Genomic DNA, 27,567 nt, shown 5'->3' with positions numbered 1-27,567 from the left:
ATAGAAGTATAATCTACACCCACTGTGATATAAGTATAGAAGTATAATCCACACCCACTGTGATATAAGTATAGAAGTATAATCTACACCCACTGTGATAGAAGTATAGAAGTATAATCCACACCCACTGTGATAGAAGTATAGAAGTATAATCTACACCCACTGTGATAGAAGTATAATCTACACCCACTGTGATATAAGTATAGAAGTATAATCTACACCCACTGTGATATAAGTATAGAAGTATAATCTACACCCACTGTGATAGAAGTATAGAAGTATAATCTACACCCACTGTGATAGAAGTATAGAAGTATAATCCACACCCACTGTGATATAAGTATAGAAGTATAATCTACACCCACTGTGATAGAAGTATAGAAGTATAATCTACACCCACTGTGATATAAGTATAGAAGTTTAATCCATACCCACTGTGATATAAGTATAGAAGTATAATCTACACCCACTGTGATAGAAGTATAGAAGTATAATCCACACCCACTGTGATAGAAGTATAGAAGTATAATCTACACCCACTGTGATATAAGTATAGAAGTATAATCCACACCCACTGTGATATAAGTATAGAAGTATAATCTACACCCACTGTGATATAAGTATAGAAGTATAATCCATACCCACTGTGATATAAGTATAGAAGTATAATCTACACCCACTGTGATAGAAGTATGAAAGTATAATCCACACCCACTGTGATAGAAGTATAGAAGTATAATCTACACCCACTGTGATAGAAGTATAGAAGTATAATCTACACCCACTGTGATAGAAGTATAATCTACACCCACTGTGATAGAAGTATAGAAGTATAATCCATACCCACTGTGATATAAGTATAGAAGTATAATCTACACCCACTGTGATAGAAGTATAGAAGTATAATCCATACCCACTGTGATAGAAGTATAATCTACACCCACTGTGATAGAAGTATGGAAGTATAATCTACACCCACTGTGATAGAAGTATAGAAGTATAATCCACACCCACTGTGATAGAAGTATAGAAGTATAATCCACACCAACTGTGATAGAAGTATAGAAGTATAATCCACACCCACTGTGATATAAGTATAGAAGTAGAATCTACACCCTTTGTCAGAGAAATATAGAAGTATAATCCACACCCATGACATCGTGACATCTTCTTATTCATCATCAGTTTTACCAACCACTCCCAGATGTTGTCTCTCAAGGGCCTTAGTTAGTTAATGATGCTCCTCTCCTCCAGGCCTGTAAACCGGGCTGCCAGGCCCAGACCTCCCTATGCTGTCTGCATAGCCTGAAGTTGACTCTGAACTAAGGTGCATCCTCTGACAGGCAGCAGGTGACAGACTAAGCCACAGCTGCTCCATCCCCACCCCTTAGTTGTCCGCAGCAGAGCAGGGCTTTGAACAGCCTGTTAGCCTGACACAGCACCAGGGAAGTCTATCTGGACTAGTGGAGCACTTCTCTCTCACCAGATGGTGGGAAGAGATGAATCGAGCCATTAAATTAGTGGTTGATAATTCCTCAGATGAAAAGACTAATTTAAAAAAAAGAGTGTGCCAGGCTAGCTAGGGCTAGACCGCTCATCACCACCAAATATGGCTGCCTGTCCCTAAGTCACGACTCCCTGAGGCGTTGTTAAATGACTGACCGATTGACAACAGTCTGGAAGTAAGAAAGAAAGAGAGAAAGAAAGAAAGAAAGAAAGAAAGAGAGAAAGAAAGAAAGAAAGAAAGAAAGAAAGAAAGAAAGAAAGAAAGAAAGAAAGAAAGAAAGAAAGAAAGAAAGAAAGAAAGAAAGAAAGAAAGAAAGAAAGAAAGAAAGAGAAATGGAAAGGAGAAACAGAGAGAGAATGTGAGAAAAAAATATTTATTCCAACACTGGTTCCTCTTCCCTTTTAATACACTGGTACTTGTATGTTAATGAACAATTTGTATAAACGTTTTATCGGGTTATTCATCAAATCCCTCCACCTGGCCCAGATCCTTGGGACCCATTTCAGTGAATTAACTAACAATCCTTCAGCTGAATGTTTGAAATCAATCTTCAGGATGACGTCTCCTGAGTGGCGCAGTGGTCTAAGGCACTGCTTCGCAGTGCTATCTGTGCCACTAGAGATCCTGGTTCGAATCCAGGCTCTGTCGCAGCCGGCCGCGACCGGGAGACTCATGGGCGGCGCACAATTGGCCCAGCGTCGTCCAGGGTAGGGGAGGGAATGGCCGGCAGGGATGTAGCTCAGTTGGTAGAGCATGGTGTTTGCAACGCCAGGGTTGTGGGTTCGATTCCCACAGGGGGCCAGTATAAAAAAATGTATTCACTAACTGTAAGTCGCTCTGGATAAGAGCTTCTACTAAAATGTAAATGTTCCACTTCTTTTACAAGTAGTTCTTTCTTTTCTATCTGACGACTGTTTGTCTACGGGTTCGTCTTTCAGTTCAATAAGATCTATCACTGTACAATGTAGTAGAGTAAACAAGCACACGTTACAAAATACCCAATGATTTTCATCAATCTACAAACAGATGCAATTTGCAAATCAATCTACAAAATAGATCAAGCATTCAAATAGATGCAACATCAAGTCAAAATCTGGGGTTCTGGTTGTGGGGACCTTTACTCCGAAGAGAAGGTATTATAATCAGTGGCGATTTTAGCATGTCGATCTTGGTGGGGCTCTGCCCTGAATGGCGGGTCACCACTGAATAAAATGTATTTTTAGTGCCGTAATTAATAGATACAGTGATAAAGGGCATCCTTGTTTTACGCCTTTATGAAGATAATATAATATTCTCCTGAAAATTACCATTATTTATATGACAATGAGAGTACGATTATATGTGTTTAATTTAATTTTCAGTAAATAGATTCTGTAAAAAAGATTTTTAACTACTCCCACTCCCGAGGGGCCCAGTCAAAGGGGATGTTTTTAATGATATGCAAATGTATACATCATCCTACAAAGATAAGAGACATTGCACATTTGTGTTACTTCTTCTTGCTTTTGGTACGGTCAGACATCTGGAGTTCTTCGCTACATTATCTCTGCACTATAATTCTGATGATGACACTTAATTTCAACTCCTTATCACCAACTCAACCTTTCTTGAGGTACCTTGGGAAGGTAATACACATCCAGATGGTTTGACTGTTATCCTCATTGATTAAAATCTACATTGACAAAAGGACAATAGTAATCATATTCACCTAATCTCCCTTGACAGATTCAGGACATGCTTTTCATTAAAAAACGAAAGTGGATAACTGAGCAATAAGCACTGTTTCAGAGTTTACTTAAATCCTTTAAAGCTAACAGAAAACATTCAACATTCCGCCTGTGTCGTTTGATAGCTGACGTCTGCCTGAGCTTAAACCAATACAGATGCCACATTTACAAAGCTTCCGTGATACACTTTGCTGAGTTTTAAACAACAAAAGGAAGAAAATAAATGTTTTACTCTACTGAAGGAAGAAAATAAATGTTTTACTCTACTGAAGGAAGAAAATAAATGTTTTACTCTACTGGCCATGTCAACTTTAATATTTTCCTAAAGATTGGCCAGTTCAGTTTTGAAGATATCAACGCTTAGATCTGTAACATCTATTTTCTGTTTCGATCTGGGGAAAATAAGTAATTCCAGCGAACCATGTTGTTACATCTGGACATCATTTGCCTTTCTGAAATGTATACGTCACTTTCTGAAATTATACGTCACTTTCTGAAATTATACGTCACTTTCTGAAAACAAAAGTCACAGGGTAGATCACAACACACACACACACACACACACACACACACACACACACACACACACACACACACACACACACACACACACACACAGACACACACACACACACACACACACACACAGACACACACACACACACACAGACACACACACACAAACACATGAACAGCTTTCGGTTGGCGACCAAAGGTAAAGTTTAGAGCTGTCTTCTAAAAGCCTTCTCCACTCATTACGACTCAAACGTCAGTAGCCCAGCGTAGCTATGCTTTTAGCAACAACAAAAAAAACATCCAACGCAACAGAAAAATGCAAAAACAGGCAATTGCGCAGTCCAGATCAGTTGGTGTCAGTCCAAGAAACATGCAGCAACATCAAGTTGCAGTCTGAGCAATGTTTCTGCAAGCAAACTGCTATTTTTTTTACTAAAGATAGATGGATATATCAATGAATTCAGATGATATTGTAAAAGTAACATTCAATTAACCAGTGTGATGTTGTCCTGGTAATTGAGATGCATATATATTTTTTTTAAATCCTTATTTTACCAGGTATGTTGACCGAGAACACATTCTCATTTACAGTTTTTTACAATCACTTTGGCACTAATTTCAGAACCTTGACATCATTTTTCAAAACTCTAGACACAAAACTCACAACCAATGATCAAAATGCACATTTTTCAAAATTCTAACACCTTTTTTCAATTGCTTGGATACAATACACATAAAACTAAGATCATTTGTTCATTTAACAAAAGTCACCTGTTCAATATGACACAACTTAACATCAAAGTACTACTATTTCAAAAGGCAATTCACACATTACATTTCAGATGAGTGTCTACTCATTTCATTACAATGATCCAACTATCAATTGATACAACTGCTCAAAATGATAAGTAACTGTTGCATTACTCTTTAATGCATAGTTGTATGGAAACAGACAAACAATATGCCATGTTTAGATCATGAAAGTTTCAAAGTAACGAGATTCATTGTCACCAATTAGCGTGGCGCATGAACCAATTAGACTACATTATCTATGGATGTAATATTTCATCATCATTCTTTATCAGACACCGTTTCTATGGTCCCCTTGTAACCTTCCTTGATGAGCTCGATCAGGCCTGTAGAGCTGGTGGCGTGACCTATGTCATTGTGTGGGATAATGTCAGGTTCCACCATGCTCATATGGTGCAAGCATGGTTTCAGGCCCATGCACAATTGACCACCCTGTATTTACCCCCATACTCTCCTTTCCTTAACCCGATTGAGGAATTTTTCTCCACATGGAGATGGAAGGTTTATGATAGGCGCCCTCATGAACAAGTCACTCTTCTCCAGGCCATGGATGACGCATGCAATGACATCACGGCAGACCAGTGTCAGGCCTGGATTCGCCATGGCCAAAGGTTTTTTCCAAGATGTTTGGCTAATGAAAACATCCATTGTGATGTAGATGAGAACCTGTGGCCAAAACCACAAGACAGAGTTGATGAAAATGTAGAAGTACAGTAATCACTCCTATGTTTTGCTTTTTACAGTACAAGCAAGCAAGTTGATGTTTTACAGTACTGTATTGTTTTTCATCAATATATTTCAGATTTTGTTCAATGATTCCACTGTCTGTAGTATTCTCTCTACTACAGCAGTACTTTTACAGGGATGTATTTACATGTAGTACCATAATGAAACATGTATCACCTATTTTGTACTACAACATTTAATGATTGTGCGAACAATGACACAGTGAAACTATCGGTTGCTTGTGTGTGGGTGATCTAAATTAACGTTTCATTGGTATTTCACAATACATTTGTATTTTGAATCAATGATTGTGCAAGTGTAAGATTTCTTTAAAGATATGAATGCACAATGCAATGTTTTGAACATTGGACAGCCTGTGTTACAAGTGATGACCGTTTTGAGTTTTGTGTCTAGAGTTTAGAAAAATGAGGTCAAGGTTCTGAAATTAGTGCCAAAGTGATTGTAAAAAACTGTAAAGCAACGACCTGGGGAATAGTTACAGAGGAATGAATGACCCAATTGGAAGCTGGGGATGATTAGGTGTCCATGATATCCATTGCTCGTGTTTCTTGGCCCAAGCTAGTCTCTTCTTCTTATTGGTGTCCTTTAGTAGAGGTTTCTTTGCAGCAATTCGACCATGAAGGCCTGATTCACAAAGTCTCCTCTGAACAATTGATGTTGAGATGTTACTTGAACTCTGTGAAGCATTTATTTGGGCTGCAATTTCTGAGGCTGGTAACTCTAATGAACTTATCCTCTGCAGCAGAGGTAACTCTGGGTCTTCCATTCCTGTCGCGGTCCTCATGAGAGCCAGTTTCATCATAGCGCTTGATGGTTTTTGCGACTAAACTTGAAGAAACTTTCAAAGTTCTTGAAATGTTCCGTTGACTGACCTTCATGTCTTAAAGTAATGATGGACTGTCGTTTCTCTTTGCTTATTTGAGCTGTTCTTGCCATAATATGGACTTGATTTTTTATCTTATGTATACCCCCCCTACCTTGTCACAACACAACTGATTGGCTCAAAGACATTAAGAAGGAAAGAAATTCCACAAATTAACTTTTAAGAAGGCACACCTGTTAATTGAAATGCATTCCAGGTGACTACCTCATGAAGCTGGTTGAGAGAATGCCAATAGTGTGCAAAGCTGTCATCAAGGCAAAGGGTGGCTGTTTGAAGAATCTCAAATAGAAAATATATTTTGATTTGTTTAACACTTTTCTGGTTACTACAGGATTCCATGTGTGTTATTTCATAGTTTTGACGTCTTCACTATTATTCTACAATGTAGAAAATAGTAAAAATAAAGAAAATCCATTGAATGAGAAGGTGTTCTAAAACCTTTGACAGGTAGTGTACATCTTGTGAATAAAACATCAAACATGTCATTATATACATGCATATAAAATATTGTTGAATCTATTGATTTTCAGAACAAACTCTTAAAACGAATGATCAAGGACAACAAAACCTGCGTGCAAATATTGTAAGTTATTATATATAATGAAATACTTACATTTTGTTCAATATGGGGAAAATGCATCAAGTTGACCACGATGCATTCAAAAAGAAGCCAAACAAATGAAATTATTGGTGGAAATACAAATGTCTAAGCACTAAGGTAAAAAGACCATATGAACATTGTTTCCAGAGAAAAGTGATGTATTCTTTGGTATCTGGAAGTGTGACCTGTCAGATTCAATGAAACTCTCATGTTCTATGACTGAGCGCAATTTTCTTTGAATTGCACTGAATTAAATACTACTTCCTGTCACTCAAATTCAAATTTTACATCATGTGGGGTGTGGCCAATTCAATATGAGTTTCAAATCATGAGTTGAATGGAGTAAATCAAAAAAATTCAGAATTGAGCCCAACCCCTGACTGACACCCCTACCTGCAAATCCCAAAAGAGCAAGATGAAGGAACTTAGAATGGTTGTCTATGGTACATTTACGTTTGGGGCAATCTCTGCTGTGGGTAACAAGGTTTAAGGACATTTATACACTATACAATGGACCAAGGTGACTCAACCAAGGACCTTTCCCATCTCTAGCTAGATCACCTGTAGTGAAAACTGTGTTCACAAACATTTACAGATCTGAAGGACTGAATAAGTGAATAACATTGTCAGATCTATAGGTTACTGTGTGTTCAAAAAATTTGCAGATTTTTTTTTTTTAAGGAATATTGATCAAGCAACACCAGCCAATGAAACGCCATACACACGGACCACATTGACGCACACTTGTGGTATAATCCGAAAAGACCCATGGGCTAATTGTGTGTGTGTGTGTGTGTGTGTGTGTGTGCGTATGTGTGCAGGGTGATCTTGCTGAACAATAAACAATATCGTTATATGTGCATTTGAAGAGAATGGCATATTTCACATCACGCCATGGAACTTCTAATATCTATGATGGCCGACATGCATTATTATAGCCAAGTGGAGCGCTCACCTTGGGGGTGGACGAGCGAGGTGTATTAGCTATCCCAGTACAATAGAGAGCACTTGTGATCAGACGATTGAAAGAAGAAAAAAAAAGTTAGTTATTTTATCCTAGCTTCCAACATGGTGGGATAATGGCCTTTCAGAAAACAACACGTAACGTTTTAGTTGTCCGCTCCCAGTTGGACAGGTGACTTTAATGCTCATTATTGTTCTCTCTCTTCTCCATCACTATAATTTATGGCCAAATCTCTATAGCCCCCCAATGTGCAGGTTGAGCCACATTGTTGCATAATATCAAATCGTGCAAAACGGATCGAAATGTGTCTGGTTCCACTTGCAAGAGTGACAATACAATGCAACGACTTGGCCCTGAAATTACCATACTCTAAAATGCAATGTTAATGGTAACAGCAATTGCAACAAAGCTGAAGTTGTTGGATTGCATGAGAAATATACAATCAATCCCAAAGTAATCCATAACACAGCCATGCACTTTTACTAGGCTGTAATTTCCATTTCAATATGTGATTACAGCAGAAGTCGCTGAGTGAATTCAAATACTGTTTTTTCCTTTTCAGCCGTGCTGCTCGTCAGTTGAATGCTACATGTGTAAAATGTGTTCCTTTACATTTCAGCTCCCAAGTTGCACGGTTTTGCTCTCGTGCTCTGTACATTAGAAACATTTGGTGGAAATCTATTTATTTTTATTTTTAGCTATTGTCACGTTCGTTTAAAGTAGGGTCGGACCAAGGCGCAGCGTGATATGCGTACATGTTTATTAACGATAAACACACGACAAAACAACAACGGAAACGAAACGTGAGGTCCAAAGGTACAACACAACAAACCTTACACGGAACAAGAACCCACAACTAGACCGTGCCAAAAGGCTGCCTAAGTATGGTCCCCAATCAGAGACAACGAGCGACAGCTGCCTCTGATTGGGAACCACACCGGCCAACATAGAAATACAAATCTAGAATATTCACACCCTGACCAAACTAGCTAGAGTTCTGTAGGCCAGGGCGTGACACCTATCCTAGTTTGATGTCATACCATACCATACCACATGTAGGTGCATGCAAAATATTTATTCTGTGTCTTTCAAACATTATCAGAAAAATAATAATAATAATGAGAAACATTGGATACAGTAGAATCACATGGATACAGTAGAATCTAATTGGACTGAAGTCTCAAATACTAACAAACAGTGGTGTAAAGTACTTATGTAAAAATACTTTAAAGTACTACTTAAGTACTTTTTTTGGGTATCTGTACTTTACTATTTATATTTTTGACAACTTTTACTTTTACTTCACTACATTCCTAAAGAAAATAATGTACTTTTTACTCCATACATTTACCCTGACACCCAAAAGTAGTCGTTACATTTTGACATAAAAATGGTCCAATTCACTCACTTTTCAAGAGATCATCCCTGGTCATCCCTGGTCATCCCTACTGCCTCTGATCTGACTGACTCACTAAACACAAATGCTTCATTTGTAAATTATGTCTGAGTGTTGGAGTGTGCCCCTGGCTATCCGTAAATTAAAAAACAAGAAAATGGTGCCGTCTGGTTTGCTTAATAGAAGGAATTTGAAATGATTTATACTTTTAATTTGACTTTTGATACTTAAGTATATTTTAACAATTACACTTACTTTTGATACTTAAGTATATTTTAAACGAAATACTTTTACTGAAGTAATACTTTACTGGGTGACTTTCACTTTTACTTGAGTCATTTTCTATTAAGGTATCTTAATAGAATACCTTTAGTGTGACAATTGAGTACTTTTCCACCACTGCTAACAGATGACTTACTCATATATTAAATCTTTAAAACGTTATACATGCAGACAGCCATTGTCTCTTTATAATCACAACCTTGATATGCAAATATTTGACACGTCTCGTGTTTTCCGACAGACAGGGAAAAAACTATCCTGATGTTAATGTAAATCTTATCCTGTTGTTGACAGGAAAGTTTTCTTCAGATGTAGTAATACAAAGGAAAAAAAAAAAAAGCACAGATGAGATTAGCTTGTCAGTTTCTCTGTCCCAAATGGCACCCTATTCCCTATCTAGTGCACTACTTTTGAAAAGTGGGCCTCATGTCAAAAGTAGTGCACTTTGTAGGGAAAAGTACACCATTTGGGATGCAACCTCTGTGTCCTCTGCATCTGGTATCAATGCATGACCAGCATATCAAGATGAATGAAAGGCTGTTTTTATTGATGGATGTGGACGTTTACCACAGGGAATGTGGTTTCAAACAAAGCACAGGGTACTAAATATTCAAAGACATGAAGCTGGATTCCAATGTGTCCTCTCTAAGCTTCAACTCTGAGATATAATTCAATGGTCAGGGTGAACATGTTGGTTTAGTAGGGTTGTATCGGTTTGCCTTACAGCACGAGGAGAGGACACAGTACATTGGGGATTGTTAGCAGTGAGAGACCCGTCAATCGTCACATACAGTGAGGGAAAAAGTATTTGATCCCCTGCTGATTTTGTACGTTTGCCCACTGACAAAGAAAGGATCAGTCTATAATTCTAATGGTAGGTTTATTTGAACAGTGAGAGACAGAATAACAACAAATAAATCCAGAAAAACGCATGTCAAAAATGTTATAAATTGATTTGCATTTTAATTAGGGAAATAAGTATTTGACTCCCTCTCAATCAGAAAGATTTCTGGCTCCCAGGTGTCTTTTATACAGGTAACGAGCTGAGATTAGGAGCACACTCTTAAAGTGAGTGCTCCTAATCTCAGTTTGTTACCTGTATGCATTTACATTTACATTTACATTTTCATCATTTAGCAGACGCTCTTATCCAGAGCGAATTACAAATTGGTATAAAAGATACCTGTCCACAGAAGCAATCAATCTATCAGATTCCAAACTCTCCACCATGGCCAAGACCAAAGAGCTCTCCAAGGATGTCAGGGAAAAGATTGTAGAACTACACAAGGCTGGAATGGGCTACAAGACCATCGCCAAGCAGCTTGGTGAGAAGGTGACAACAATTGGTGTGATTATTTGCAAATGGAAGAAAAACAAAAGAACTGTCAATCTCCCTCGGCCTGGAGCTCCATGCAAGATCTCACCTCGTGGAGTTGCAATGATCATGAGAATGGTGAGGAATCAGCCCAGAACTACACGGGAGGATCTTGTCAATGATCTCAAGGCAGCTGGGACCATAGTCACCAAGAAAACAATTGGTAACACACTACGCCGTGAAGGACTGAAATCCTGCAGCGCCCGCAAGGTCCCCCTGCTCAAGAAAGCACATATACAGGCCCGTCTGAAGTTTGCCAGTGAACATCTGAATGATTCAGAGGAGAACTGGGTGAAAGTGTTGTGGTCAGATGAGACCAAAATCGAGCTCTTTGACATCAACTCAACTCGCTGTGTTTGGAGGAGGAGGAATGCTGCCTATGACCCCAAGAACACCATCCCCACTGTCAAACATGGAGGTGGAAACATTATGCTTTGGGGGTGTTTTTCTTCTAAGGGTGACAGGACAATTTCACCGCATCAAAGGGACGATGGACGGGGCCATGTACCGTCAAATCTTGGGTGAGAACCTCCTTCCCTCAGCCAGGGCATTGAAAATGGGTCGTGGATGGGTATTCCAGCATGACAAAGACCCAAAACACACGGCCAAGGCAACAAAGGAGTGGCTCAAGAAGAAGCACATTAAGGTCCTGGAGTGGCCTAGCCAGTCTCCAGACCTTAATCCCATAGAAAATCTGTGGAGGGAGCTGAAGTTTCGAGTTGCCAAATGACAGGCTCGAAACCTTAATGACTTGGAGAAGATCTGCAAGGAGGAGTGGGACAAAATCCCTACTGAGATGTGTGCAAACTTGGTTGCCAACTACAAGAAACATCTGACCTCTGTGATTGCCAACAAGGGTTTTGCCACCAAGTACTGAGTCATGTTTTGCAGAGGGGTCAAATACTTATTTCCCTCATTAAAATGCAAATCAATCATAACATTTTTGACATGCGTTTTTCTGGATTATTTTTTTGTTATTCTGTCTCTCACTGTTCAAATAAACCTACCATTAAAACTATAGACTGATCATGTCTTTGTCAGCGGGCAAACGTACAAAATCAGCAGGGGATCAAATATTTTTTTCCCTCACTGTACCATCTCATATTGTACATTCTTAGAACAAACCATATGAGAAATTATAGATTCCGCTCCATTCCAATAAAGCACAAAACATGTTTCTGCTGAATATCTGTTTACAATAAAGTCTTGTTCTTCTTCTTCTTCTTCTTCTTCTTCTTCTTCTTCTTCTTCTTCTTCTTCTTCTTCTTCTTCTTCTTCTTCTTCTTCTTCTTCTTCTTCTTCTTCTTCTTCTTCTTCTTCTTCTTCTTCTTCTTCTTCTTCTTCTTCTTCTTCTTTTTCTGAGTATGTACAGTGGCTTGCGAAAGTATTCACCCCCCTTGGCATTTTTCCTATATTGTTGCCTTACAACCTGGAATTAAAATGGATTTTTTTGGGTGGCGTTTGTATCATTTGATTTACACAACATGCCTACCACTTCGAAGATGCAACATATTTTTTCTTGTGAGACAAACAAGAAATAAGACAGAAAACAGAAAACTTGAGCGTGCATAACTGTTGGGTTTGCGCCAGACATAGCGTTTTCCTTGATGGCCAAAAAGCTCAATTTTAGTCTCATCTGACCAGAGTACCTTCTTCCATATGTTTGGGGAGTCAACCACATGCCTTTTGGCAAACACCAAATGTGTTTGCTTATTTTTTTCTTTAAGCAATGGCTTTTTTCTGGCCACTCTTCTGTAAAGCCCAGCTCTGTGGAGTGTATGGCTTAAAGTGGTCCTATGGACAGATACTCCAATCTCCGCGGTGGAGCTTTGCAGCTCCTTCAGGGTTATCTTTGGTCTCTCTGTTGCCTCTGATTAATGCCCTCCTTGCCTGGTCCATGAGTTTTGGTGGGCAGCCCTCTCTTGGCAGGTTTGTTGTGGTGCCATATTCTTTCAATATTTTAATAATGGATTTAATGGTGCTCCGTGAGATGTTCAAAGTTTCAGATATTTTTTTATAACCCAACCCTGATTTGTACTTTGTCCCTGACCTGTTTGGAGAGCTCCTTGGTCTTCATGGTGCTGCTTGCTTGGTGGTGCCCCTTGCTTAGTGGTGTTGCAGACTCTGGGGCCTTTCAGAACAGGTGTATATATATATACTGAGATCATGTGACAGATCGTGTGACACTTAGATTGCACACAGGTGGACTTTATTTAACTAATTATGTTACTTCTGAAGGTAATTGGTTGCACCAGATCTTATTTAGTGGCTTCATAGCAAAGGGGGTGAATACATATGCACGCACCACTTTTCCGTTATTTATTTTGTAGAATTTCTTGAAACAAGTTGTGTTTTTCATTTCACTTCACCAATTTGGACTATTTTGTGTATATCCATTACTTGAAATCTTAATAAAAATCCATTCAAATTACAGGTTGTAATGCAACAAAATAGGAAAAACGCCAAGGGGGATGAATACTTTTGCATGGCACTATATACTACAGTACATTTTGCAGAACAGCAACTTCTTTAAAGTGAAAGACTACGCCACTTGGTAATTTAAAAACAAAATGTCAGCAACTTGGTTTCAAAGAGATTATCTTAATAAAACATTGCCGGTATATTCAAGACTTTAAATTCCAATCAATGATGGGGAATTAAAGACCATGTGAACGAACTGCACTCCAAACGTGTGCATCCCAAATGACACCCTTTTCCCTATATAGTGCACTACTTTTGACCAGGGTCCATCAAAAGTAGTGTACTATATAGGGAAAAAAAAGCTGAGCTGACTTGTTAGTGTGAGAGCAACAGCAGAGCACGAGCCTGGTGGAATCGGCTGTTCTACCCTCCGTCGCCTCACCTCGTTTTTTTTCGCCATTTAATTTTCCGATCCACTTCCTCCACATAGTTAATAAGAGAAGTGAGTTTTGTTCTGGTTTGATACACCATCTAATGAGAGCTACTATGAGCCCTGTTGAAATTTTTGTCCTAATAATAACGCACTCGGAAAGCCTTAGAATGATGAGTGTTTCCACTATCTCCCGTTCCGTGGTTCCTTCCTTCAGCCACCTCTTGTCCGTTCTCTTGTTTTTCTACATCACTTTTCATTAATGCCAAGTTCAGCTGCATTGAGGAATGATATTTGGACAATCTGTACAGACTGACTTTTATTAGAATTTGAGGAGCTGCATAAAGGTAATGGCGGTGCTGTGGTCGCTGTAACCTGACATGGACGTTCTCATCTTTGAAAGGGGAAGAACTAGTTTGAGGCATACACCTACAATATGTGAGGAGATTTTAAATGTTTAACTCTAATCTCAAAAATGGTCAGATTTTCTGATTTGACCTTACTCTTGGTTTGATTGAGTAGCACCTTGGTATACTCCAAACGATACAGACATGACATGCATTACCCAGAAAGATTGTTCATTTTAGTAAATTAGAATGCATGTTAAGATGCTAGCCTGTATTAATAGACTGTAGGTTATGTTACATGTTACTAGACAGCTGGCACACAGTTGAGTAGTGTGTTGGGACAGAATCAGTTTGGCTTGACTGACTTACTCCAATCGCATTGTAACCCTGACCTGAGTCACAATAAGATAGCTGCTTAAAACTTCTCCGTGGGCTTTAATGTTATCTGTTACGAAGATGAAGCATGACACTCTCCTCCTCCCTCCCTCCCTCCCTCCCTCCCTCCCTCCCTCCCTCCCTCCCTCCCTCCCTCCCTCCCTTCCTCCTAGGGCTCTGGGATCTGGGCTTTATGTATTAGTTATAGAGAGAACTGGTTGGTATTCCGCTTTGAATTCCGGAATTGTGTCTGCTCCTTGATGTTTGATTGGATATCTGCAAATACATGTATATGCAAATTCACAGATACCAGTCCTCGCTCCAGGCAAAATAAGACAGAGTGGTGTGCATTCTGAAAGGTAGGGCAGTGGGCTCTCCTCCCCCACTAACAGAATACAATTTGGTGATCTATAAATTCTCACTAAATCTACTCTCCTGTTCTACGGCTCTGACATTTCTAGACACCACATTGTGCATTTTCCTTCAGGTCAAATCTATAATCTGTGCAAATTGTTTCAAACACAGTATTCACAAGAGGCCATGGCCAAAGTGAACATTCCATGAAAGCAGTGTTTGGCTCATGTGAGGTAAAATGTTTCATTATTCATTCAAGGCCTAAGGGCCCTGGTCAACCAATGGCAGTAGAATGCCAGCTATTCATTCTGTAGCAATGCATTGACAATCCAATGCATACTATAAATTAGTATGTTTGACTCACTTGACTCAGGTGGTTTTCCTGGAAAAATACAGAATATCTGTTGAAATAACAGTCCATTTGTACAGGTTGTATTGGCTGCTATTGTGAACCAAGATAGACACCCAGCTTGCAGCCTTGCTATTTACCTAGCAGGTTTGGCTCTCTCCTAAATCTCTCTCCACCTTCTCTCTCCTCCATCTCTCTCCTCCATCTCTCTCCTCCATCTATCTCCTCCATCTCTCTCCTCCATCTCTCCTCCATCTCTCTCCTCCATCTCTCTCTTCTGTCTCTCTCCTCCCTCTCATCCATCTCTCTCCTCCATCTCTCTCCACCATCTCTCTCCTCCATCTCTCCTCCATCTCTCTCCACCAACTCTCTCCTCCATCTCTCCTCCATCTCTCTCCTCCATCTCTCTCCTCCATCTCTCTTCTCCATCTCTCTCCTCCATCTCTCTCCTCCATCTCTCTCCTCCATTTCTCCTCCATCTCTCTCCTCCATCTCTCCTTCGTCTCTCTCCTCCGTCTCTCTCCTCCATCTCTCCTCCATCTCTCTCCTCCATCTCTCTCCTCCATCTCGCTCCTCCATCTCTCTCCTCCATCTCTCCTTCGTCTCTCTCTTCCGTCTCTCTCCTCCATCTCGCTCCTCCATCACCCTCCTCCATCTCTCTCCTCCATCTCTCTCCTCCATCTCTCTCCTCCAACTCTCTCCTCCATCTCTCCTCCATCTATCCTCCATCTCTCCTCCATCTTACACCTCCATCTCTCTCCTCCCTCGCTCCTCCATCTATCCTCCATCTCTCCTCCATCTTTCTCCTCCATCTCTATCCTCCCCCTCCTCTCCTCTCTCTCCTCTCCTCTCCTCTCCTCTGTCTCTCTCCTCCGTCTCTCTCCTCCATCTCTCCTCCATCTCTCTCCTCGATCACTCTCCTCCATCTCACCTCCATCTCTCCTCCATCACTCCTCCGTCTCTCTCCTCTGTCTCTCTCCTCTCTCTCCTATCCTCTCCCTCCTCTCCTCGCTCTCCTCTCCTCTCCTCCATCTCTCCTCCATCACCCTCCTCAATCTCTCTCCTCCATCTCTCTACTCTCCTCAGCTCCATCTCTCCTCCATCTCTTCTCCGTCACTCTCCTCCATATCTCTCCTCAATCTCTCTCCTCCATCTCTCCTCCATCCCTCCTCCATCTCTCTCTTCCATATCTCCTCCTCCATCTTTCTCATCCATTTCTCTCCATCTTTCTCCTCCATCTCTCATCCACCTCTCCTCCATCTCTCTCTTCCGTCTCTCTCCTCCATCTCTCTCCTCCAACTCTCTCTATCCCTCCTCCATCTCTCTCCTCCTTCTCTCTCCTACATCTCTCTCCTCCATCTCTCCCCTCCATCTCTCTCCTCCATCTCTCTCCTCCATCTTTCTTCTCCATCTCTCTCCTTCATCTCTCTCCTCCATCTCTCCTCCATCTCTGTCTTCCATTTCTCTCCTCTGTCTCTCTCCTCCATCTCTCCTCCATCTCTCTCCTCCATCTCGCTCCTCCATCTCTCGCCTTCATCTCTCTCCTCAATCTCTCCTCCATCTCTCTTCCGTCTCTCTCCTCCATCTCTCCACCATCTCTCTCCTCCATCTCTCTCCTCTCCTCTCCTCCATCTCTCCTCCATCGCCCTCCTCTGTCTCGCTCCTCCGTCTCTCTCCTCCATCTCTCCTCCATCTCTCTCCTGCATCTCTCTCCTCCATTTCTCCTCCATTTCTCTACTCCATCACTCCTCCAACTCTCCTTCATCTCTCTCCTCCATCTCTCTCCTCCATCTCTCCTCGATCTCTCCAACATCTCTCTCCTCCATCTCTACTCCATCTCTCTCCTCCGTCTCTCCTCCATCTCTCTCCTCCACCTCTCTCCTACATCTCTCTCCTCCATCTCTCCTCCATCTCTCTCCTCCATCTCGCTGCTCCATCTCTCGCCTTCATCTCTCTCCTCCATCTCTCCTCCATCTCTCTTCCGTCTCTCTCCTCCATCTCTCCTCCATCTCTCTCCTCCATCTCTCCTTTGTCTCTCTCCTCCATCTCTCTCCTCCATCTCTCTCCCACATCTTTCTCCTCCATCTCTCCTCCGTCTCTCTCCTCCATCTCTCTCCTCCATATCTCTCCTCCATCTCTCCTCGATCTCTCCAACATCTCTCCTCCATCTTTCTCCTTCATCTCACCTCCATCTCTCCTCCATCTCTCTCCCTCATCTCTCCTCCATTTCTCTCCTCCGTCTCTCTCCTCTATCTCTCCTCCATCTCTCTCCTCCATCTCTCTTCTCAATCTCTCTCCTTTATCTCTCTCCTCCATCTCTCTCCTCAATCTCTCTGCTTCGTCTCTCACCTCCGTCTCTCTCCTCCATCTCTCTCCACCATCTATCTCCTCCATCTCTCTCCTCCATCTTTCTCCTCCATCTCTATCCTCCCCCTCCTCTCCTCTCTCTCCTCTCCTCTCCTCTCCTCTCCTCTCCTCTGTCTCTCTCCTCCGTCTCTCTCCTCCATCTCTCCTCCATCTCTCTCCTCCATCACTCTCCTCCATCTCCCCTCCATCTCTCCTCCATCCCTCCTCCATCTCTCTCTTCCATCTCTCCTCCTCCATCTTTCTCATCCATTTCTCTCCATCTTTCTCCTCCATCTCTCATCCACCTCTCCTCCATCTCTCTCTTCCGTCTCTCTCCTCCATCTCTCTCCTCCAACTCTCTCTATCCCTCCTCCATCTCTCTCCTCCTTCTCTCTCCTACATCTGTCTCAACCATCTCTCCCCTCCATCTCTCTCCTCCATCTCTCTCCTCCATCTTTCTTCTCCATCTCTCCCCTTCATCTCTCTCCTCCATCTCTCCTCCATCTCTGTCTTCCATTTCTCTCCTCTGTCTCTCTCCTCCATCTCTCCTCCATCTCTCTCCTCCATCTCGCTCCTCCATCTCTCGCCTTCATCTCTCTCCTCAATCTCTTCTCCATCTCTCTTCCGTCTCTCTCCTCCATCTCTCCACCATCTCTCTCCTCCATCTCTCTCCTCTCCTCTCCTCCATCTCTCCTCCATCGCCCTCCTCTGTCTCGCTCCTCCGTCTCTCTCCTCCATCTCTCCTCCATCTCTCTCCTGCATCTCTCTCCTCAATTTCTCCTCCATTTCTCTACTCCATCACTCCTCCAACTCTCCTCCATCTCTCTCTTCCATTTCTCTCCTCCGTCTCTCTCCTCCATCTCTTCCGTCTCTCTCCTCCATCTCTCCTCCATCTCTCCTCCATCTCTCTCCTCCACCTCTCTCCTACATCTCTCTCCTCCATCTCTCCTCCATCTCTCTCCTCCATCTCTCTCCTCCATCTCTCGCCTTCATCTCTCTCCTCCATCTCTCCTCCATCTCTCTTCCGTCTCTCTCCTCCATCTCTCCTCCATCTCTCTCCTCCATCTCTCCTTTGTCTCTCTCCTCCATCTCTCTCCTCCATCTCTCTCCCACATCTCTCTCCTCCATCTCTCCTCCGTCTCTCTCCTCCATCTCTCTCCACCATCTATCTCCTCCATATCTCTCCTCCATCTTTCTCCTCCATTTCACCTCCATCTATCCTCCATCTCTCTCATCCATCTCTCTCCTTTATCTCTCTCCTCCATCTCTCCTCCCTCTCTCTCCTCCATTTCTCTTCTGTCTCTTCTCCATCTCTCCTCCATCTCTCTCCTCAATCTCTCTCCCCCATCTCTCTGTTCCATATATCCTCCATCTCTCCTCCATCTCTCTCCTCCATCTCTCTCCTCCATGTCTCTCTTCCATCTCTCCTCCATCACTCCTCCATCTCTCTCCTCCTTTTTTCTCCTCCGTCTCTCTCCTCCATCTCTCTCCTCCATCTCTCCTCCATCTCTCTCCTCAATCTCTCTCCTCCGTTTCTCTCCTCCATACTGCTCTATCTCTCTCCTCCATCTCTCCTCCATCTCTCTCCTCCACCTCTCTCCTACATCTCTCTCCTCCATCTCTCCCCCATCTCTCTGTTCCATATCTCCGCCATCTCTCTCCTCCATCTTTCTCCTCCATGTCTCTCTTCCATCTCTCCTCCATCACTCCTCCATCTCTCTCCTCCTTTTTCTCCTCCGTCTCTCTCCTCCATCTCTCTCCTTCATCTCTCCTCCATCTCTCTCCTCCACCTCTCTCCTACATCTCTCTCCTCCATCTCTCCTCCATCTCTCTCCTCCACATCTCTCCTACATCTCTCTCCCCCATCTCTCTGTTCCATATCTCCTCCATCTCTCTCCTCCATCTTTCTCCTCCATGTCTCTCTTCCATCTCTCCTCCATCACTCCTCCATCTCCCTCCTCCTTTTTCTCCTCCGTCTCTCTCCTCCATCTCTCTCCTCCATCTCTCCTCCATCTCTCTCTTCAATCTCTCTCCTCCGTTTCTCTCCTCCATACTGCTCTATCTCTCTCCTCCATCTCTCTCCATTTCTCTCCTCCGTCTCTCCTCCATCTCTCTCCTCCAACTATCTCCTCCATCTCCATCCTCCATCTCTCCTCCATCTCTCTCCTCCCTCTCTCCATCTCTCTCCTCCATCTCTCTCCTCCAACTATCTCCTCCATCTCCATCCTCCATCTCTCCTCCATCTCTCTCCTCCCTCTCTCCATCTCTCTCCTCCATCTCTCCCCTCCATCTCTCTCCTTTGTCTCTCTCCTCCATCTCTCTCCTCCATCTCTCTCCTCCACCTCTCTCCTCCATCTCTCTCCTCCATTTCTCTCCCCATCTCTCTCCTCCATCTCTCCTCCATCTCCCTCCTCCATCTCTCCTCCATCTCTCTCCTCCATCTCTCTCCTCCATGTCTCTCCTCCATCTCTCCTCCTTTTTTCTCCTCCGTCTCTCTCCTCCATCTCTCTCCTCCATCTCTCTCCTCCAACTCTCCTCCATCTCTCTCCTCAATCTCTCTCCTCCGTTTCGCTCCTCCATACTGCTCCATCTCTCTCCTCCAACTATCTCCTCCATATCTCTCCTCCATCTCTTCTCCATCTCTCTCCATCTTTCATCCATCTCTCCTCCATCTCTTATCCATCTCTCCTCCATCTCTCTCTTCTATCTCTCTTCTCCATCTCTCTTCTCCATCTCTCTCCTCTATCTCTCTCCTCCATCTCTCTCCTCCATCTCTCCTCCATCTATCTCCTCCATCTCTCTCCTCCATGTCTCTCCTCCATCTCTCCTCCATCTGTCCTCCGTATCTCTCCTCCATCTCTCTCCATCTTTCATCCATCTCTCCTCCATCTCTTATCCAACTCTCCTCCAACTCTCCTCCATCTCTCTCCTCCATCTCTCTCCTCCATGTCTCTTCTCCATCTCTCCTCCATCTCTCCTCCATCTCTCTCCTCCATCTCTCTCCTCCATGTCTCTCCTCCATCTCTCCTCCATCTCTCTCCTCCATCTCTCTCCTCCATGTCTCTCCTCCATCTCTCCTCCATCTCTCTCCTCCATCTCTCTCCTCCATCTCTCTCCTTTGTCTCTCTCCTCCATCTCTCCTCCATCTCTCTCGTCCATCTCTCTCCTCCATCTCTCTCTTCCATCTCTCTCCTCCATCTCTCTCCTCCATCTCTCTCCTTTGTCTCTCTCCTCCATCTCTCTCCTCCATCTCTCTCCACCACCTCTCTCCTCCATATCTCTCCTCGATCTCTCCTCCATTTCTCTCCTCCATCTCTCATCCATCTCTCCTCCATCTCTCATCCATTTCTCCTCCATCTCTCTCCTCTATCTCTCTTCTCCATCTCTCCTCCATCTCTCTCCTCCATCTCTCTCCTCCATCTCTCCTCCATCTCTCTCCTCCTTCTTTCTCCTCCATTTCTCTCCTCCGTCTCTCTATTCCATATCTCTCCCTCCATCTCTCCTCCATCTCTCTCCTCCATCTCTCTCCTCCATCTCTCTCCTCCTTCTTTCTCCTCCATCTCTCTCCTCCATTTCTCTTCTCCGTCTCTCTATTCCATATCTCTCCCTCCATCTCTCCTCCATCTCTCTCCTCCATCTCTCTCCTCCACCTCTCTCCTCCATCTCTCCTCCATCTCTCTCCTCCATCTCTCCTCCATCTCTCTCCTCCATATCTCTCCTCCATATCTCTTCTCCATATCTCTCCTCCATATCTCTCCTCCATTTATCTCCTCCATCTCTGTCCTCCATCTTTCCTCTATCTCTCCTCCATCTCACCTCCATCTCTCTCCTCATGTAGGATAAGAGTGTCATGTAGGATAAGGGTCTCATGTAGGATAAGGGTCTCATGTAGGATAAGGGTCTCATGAAGGATAAGGGTCTCATGTAGGATAAGGGTCTCATGTAGGATAAGGGTCTCATGTAGGATAAGGGTCTCATATAGGATAAGGGTCTCATGTAGGATAAGGATTTCATGTAGGATAAGAGTCTCATGTAGGATAAGAGTCTCATGTAGGATAAGAGTCTCAAGTAGGATAAGAGTCTCATGTAGGATAATAGTCTCATGTAGGATAAGAGTGTCATGTAGGATAAGGATTTCATGTAGGATAAGGGTCTCATGTAGGATAAGGGTCTCATGTAGGATAAGGATTTCATGTAGGATAAGAGTCTCATGTAGGATAAGAGTCTCATGTAGGATAAGAGTCTCAAGTAGGATAAGAGTCTCATGTAGGATAAGAGTCTCATGTAGGATAAGAGTGTCATGTAGGATAAGGATTTCATGTAGGATAAGGGTCTCATGTAGGATAAGGGTCTCATGTAGGATAAGGATTTCATGTAGGATAAGAGTCTCATGTAGGATAAGAGTCTCATGTAGGATAAGGATTTCATGTAGGATAAGAGTCTCATGTAGGATAAGGATTTCATGTAGGATAAGGGTCTCTTGTAGGATAAGGGTCTCATATAGGATAAGGGTCTTATGTAGGATAAGGGTCTTATGTAGGATAAGGGTCTTATGTAGGATAAGGGTCTCATGGAGGATAAGAGTCATGTCTGAATCATAGCAATTGCCTGAACTCTTCAAAAGTGCCCATGTGGTTTTACATCAGAATTCCCTTGCCAAGAGGTTGAACTATTCACACCATGATATAATCAGTCAGGTTCATCCTGTACGCATTCTGCATCCGCAATGATCTATCTCTTTTCAGATACGATGTATCTGTTTTGTTTTTACCAGTGACTGGTGCAATGTGTCCCAAATGGCAGCCTATTCCTTATACAGTGCACTACTTTTGTAAAGGGTCCTGGTCAAAAGTAGTGCACTGTACACGGAATAGGCTGCCATTTGGGACTCCGCGTGGTGGTTGCACATGGTGCGTCTGCATGACATTTCTAAACGCTTGTCCTTTCATTGTGGCTGACTGTATGCATTTGAACCGTTGTAGTGATGGGTTACTCTTTCTAATCTTAGCTATTAATCTACTTTGACGTGATAATTTGCGTGTGCTCTATTTCAGACATCTGGGTTTGAACCTCGTCTCAGCGGGGGGGGTGGAGGGTAGGTAGCTGACTCTGTGGAGTGTGATAAAACTCAGCGAAAACAAAAGGCAGCTGCTTTCTATGCAACGTATGTCAAGACAATACGATAGTTAACAGAACATGACTAGGGCCCTCTCGCATTGTGTCACCGTATTACATTTGACAAGTGTTTGATGGATGAACAAAGTCATTTCCCACTTGTAATTAATACTAAAGAATGTGTAGTCAGTCATTTTCAGAGGAGACAGATGTATTCATGGTTTCCGTGCATGGCAGACAGGCGGTGAAAGGGGTCCCTGGCTGTCACAGAGAGGGCAGGTTGTATCAATGTTTAATCCTGATTAAATAAGTGATCCTCCTGTGTAGGGTTCCATACTCCCATGAAATACTACTATAGTTTAAAACCTTAAGAGAATGGCAAAAAAAAAAAAGGCATCCGATTCTATATATTCTCTTTATGTAGATGAAGACATGTTGATTTACCAACCTGATGACAGATATTCATGTGACTTTACTCAACATACTTCATCTCCGGACGACACCCTTGACTTAACTTCCATTGCTGTCCTGAAATGGACACCATGGGGCCACCACACGTCTGAGCTGACACACAGCCAAGTTCAAGCACTGGCTTTGTCTTGGTATTTTGGTATTTTGTACATTCCAGACACAACATATCGCAGTTCAGAGGTATTGTGGGGAACGATTCAGCAAACATTTTGATATGAAAACCAATACCCCCCAAATCATATTCTACACTTTATGCCTTCAAGGATAAGCCTAGTCGTTCTATCAATACCACCACATGTTTTTTTCCCACAATGGGCTGCTCTTTTTATTTTAAAACTCTGTCAGTCAGAAAGATATTGGGTTACTTCTATCTATCTATACTGTTTAATTTGATGGTTTGTGCAACCCCAACCCCAACCAAGGCTGTAATGTGCCTCTATGCGTCATTGATTATACACTACATGACCAAAACTATGTGGACACCTACTCGTTGAACATCTGATTCCAAAATCCTGGGCATTAATATGGAGTTGCCCCCCCCCCCCCCCCCCCTTTGCTGCTATAACAACCTCCACTCTTCTGGGAAGGCTTTCCACTAGATGTTGGAACATTGCTGCGGGGACTAATGCCACAAGAGCATTAGTGAGGTCGGGCACTGATGTTGGGCGATTAGGCCTGGCTTGCAGTCAGCTTTCCAATTCATCCCAAAGGTGTTCGATGGGGTTGAAGTCAGGGCTCTGTGCAGGCCTGTCAAGTTCTTCCACACCTATCTCGACAAACCATTTCTGTATGGACCTCGCTTTGAGCACGGGGGCATTGTCATGCTGAAACAGGAGAGGGCCTTCCCCAAACTGTTGCCACAAAGTTGGAAGCACATAATCATCCAGAATGTCATTGTATGCTGAAGCGTTAAGATTACCCTTCACTTGAACTAAGGGGCCTAGCCCGAACCATGAAAAACAGCCCCAGACCATTATTCTTCCTCCACCAAACTTTATAGCTAGCGTTCTCCTGGCATCCGCCAAACACCGATTCGTCCGTCGGACTGTCAGATGGTGAAGCGTGATTCATCACTCCAGAGAATGCGTTTCCACTGCTTCAGAGTCTAATGGTGGCAAGCTTTAGGCTTTGTGCGGCTGCTCAGCCATGGAAACCCATTTCATGAAGCTCCCGACGAACAGTTCTTGTGCTGACGTTGCTTCCGGAGGCAGTTTGGAACTCGGTAGTGAGTGTTGCCACTGAGGACAGACGATTTTTAAGCGTTACACACTTCAGCGCTCGGCGATCCCATTCCCACTTTACGGCTGAGCCGTTGTTGCCCCTAGATGTTTCCACTTCACAATAACAGCACTCACAGTTGACCGGGGGCAGCTCTAGAAGGGACGAACTGACTTGTTGGAAAGGTGACATCCTATGAAGGTGCCATGTTGAAAGTCACTGAGCTCTTCAGTAAGGCCATTCTACTGAAAATGTTTGTCTATGGAGATTGCATGGCGGTGTCAGCAACGGGTGTGGCTGAAATAGCCGAATCGACTAATTTGAAGGGGTGTCCAACTATTGCTGTATATATAGTGTACATCAGCTTAGTATGCCGCACTGCAGACTGGAAAGGCAACCTGAAGCCCCTAATCAATAATAGCTGACCTGTGAAGCAGCATTCTGTCAATACTGGAGGAAGGTGAGAAGGACTCCCGATACTACTCCTTAAGGCCCAGGACCTAACCTGTCAGGTGGAGAGGACTCCCTATACTACTCCTCAAGGCCCAGGACCTAACCTGTCAGGTGGAGAGGACTCCCTATACTACTCCTTAAGGCCCAGGACCTAACCTGTCAGGTGGAGAGAAGGACTCCCGATACTACTCCTTAAGGCCCAGGACCTAACCTGTCAGGTGGAGAGAAGGACTCCCTATACTACTCCTTAAGGCCCAGGACCTAACCTGTCAGGTGGAGAGGACTCCCTATACTACTCCTTAAGGCCCAGGACCTAACCTGTCAGGTGGAGAGAAGGACTCCCGATACTACTCCTTAAGGCCCAGGACCTAACCTGTCAGGTGGAGAGAAGGACTCCCTATACTACTCCTTAAGGCCCAGGACCTAACCTGTCAGGTGGAGAGGACTCCCTATACTACTCCTTAAGGCCCAGGACCTAACCTGTCAGGTGGAGAGAAGGACTCCCTATACTACTCCTTAAGGCCCAGGACCTAACCTGTCAGGTGGAGAGGACTCCCTATACTACTCCTTAAGGCCCAGGACCTAACCTGTCAGGTGGAGAGAAGGACTCCCTATACTACTCCTTAAGGCCCAGGACCTAACCTGTCAGGTGGAGAGAAGGACTCCCTATACTACTCCTTAAGGCCCAGGACCTAACCTGTCAGGTGGAGAGAAGGACTCCCTATACTACTCCTTAAGGCCCAGGACCTAACCTGTCAGGTGGAGAGAAGGACTCTCTATACTACTCCTTAAGGCCCAGGACCTAACCTGTCAGGTGGAGAGAAGGACTCCCTATACTACTCCTTAAGGCCCAGGACCTAACCTGTCAGGTGGAGAGGACTCCCTATACTACTCCTTAAGGCCCAGGACCTAACCTGTCAGGTGGAGAGAAGGACTCCCTATACTACTCCTTAAGGCCCAGGACCTAACCTGTCAGGTGGAGAGGACTCCCTATACTACTCCTCAAGGCCCAGGACCTAACCTGTCAGGTGGAGAGAAGGACTCCCGATACTACTCCTTAAGGCCCAGGACCTAACCTGTCAGGTGGAGAGAAGGACTCCCTATACTACTCCTTAAGGCCCAGGACCTAACCTGTCAGGTGGAGAGAAGGACTCCCTATACTACTCCTTAAGGCCCAGGACCTAACCTGTCAGGTGGAGAGGACTCCCTATACTACTCCTTAAGGCCCAGGACCTAACCTGTCAGGTGGAGAGGACTCCCTATACTACTCCTTAAGGCCCAGGACCTAACATGTCAGGTGGAGAGGACTCCCTATACTACTCCTTAAGGCCCAGGACCTAACCTGTCAGGTGGAGAGAAGGACTCCCTATACTACTCCTTAAGGCCCAGGACCTAACCTGTCAGGTGGAGAGGACTCCCTATACTACTCCTTAAGGCCCAGGACCTAACCTGTCAGGTGGAGAGAAGGACTCCCTATACTACTCCTTAAGGCCCAGGACCTAACCTGTCAGGTGGAGAGAAGGACTCCCTATACTACTCCTTAAGGCCCAGGACCTAACCTGTCAGGTGGAGAGAAGGACTCCCTATACTACTCCTTAAGGCCCAGGACCTAACCTGTCAGGTGGAGAGAAGGACTCCCTATACTACTCCTTAAGGCCCAGGACCTAACCTGTCAGGTGGAGAGAAGGACTCCCTATACTACTCCTTAAGGCCCAGGACCTAACCTGTCAGGTGGAGAGAAGGACTCCCTATACTACTCCTTAAGGCCCAGGACCTAACCTGTCAGGTGGAGAGGACTCCCTATACTACTCCTTAAGGCCCAGGACCTAACCTGTCAGGTGGAGAGAAGGACTCCCTATACTACTCCTTAAGGCCGCCCAGGACCTAACCTGTCAGGTGGAGAGAAGGACTCCCTATACTACTCCTTAAGGCCGCCCAGGACCTAACCTGTCAGGTGGAGAGAAGGACTCCCTATACTACTCCTTAAGGCCCAGGACCTAAACTGTCAGGTGGAGAGAAGGACTCCCTATACTACTCCTTAAGGCCCAGGACCTAACCTGTCAGGTGGAGAGAAGGACTCCCTATACTACTCCTTAAGGCCCAGGACCTAACCTGTCAGGTGGAGAGGACTCCCTATACTACTCCTTAAGGCCCAGGACCTAACCTGTCAGGTGGAGAGGACTCCCTATACTACTCCTTAAGGCCCAGGACCTAACCTGTCAGGTGGAGAGAAGGACTCCCTATACTACTCCTTAAGGCCCAGGACCTAACCTGTCAGGTGGAGAGGACTCCCTATACTACTCCTTAAGGCCCAGGACCTAACCTGTCAGGTGGAGAGAAGGACTCCCTATACTACTCCTTAAGGCCCAGGACCTAACCTGTCAGGTGGAGAGGACTCCCTATACTACTCCTTAAGGCCCAGGACCTAACCTTTTCAAAAGTCGGGTGATGAGGAAGCTCAACGTTTCTAATAAGGAATTAGTGATCCAACGGTCAGCTGACTGTCAGCTGTGTTGTGTCGAGGAAGGCGAGAGGAGACTGGAGGAGTGAAAAGTGACACATAGTCTCTGTTAGAGGCTAGGATACATGTCTGTTAGAGGCTAGGATACATGTGTGTTAGAGGCTAGGATACATGTGTGTTAGAGGCTAGGATACATGTGTGTTAGAGTCTAGGAAGATACATGTTTTATAAGTATCTGTTAGAGACTAGGAAGATACATGTCTGTGAGAGTCTAGGAAGATACATGTCTGTGAGAGTCTAGGAAGATACATGTTTTATAAGTATCTGTTAGAGACTAGGAAGATACATATTTTATAAGTATGTGTTAGAGTCTAGGAAGATACATGTTTTATAAGTATCTGTTAGAGTCTAGGAAGATA

The sequence above is a fragment of the Coregonus lavaretus genome (assembly GCF_964263955.1).
Source record: "Coregonus lavaretus genome assembly, chromosome: 32".
In the NCBI taxonomy this organism is placed as follows: domain Eukaryota; kingdom Metazoa; phylum Chordata; class Actinopteri; order Salmoniformes; family Salmonidae; genus Coregonus; species Coregonus lavaretus.
The sequence above is the reverse complement of the archived record's forward strand: the minus strand, read 5'-3'. Positions refer to the sequence as shown.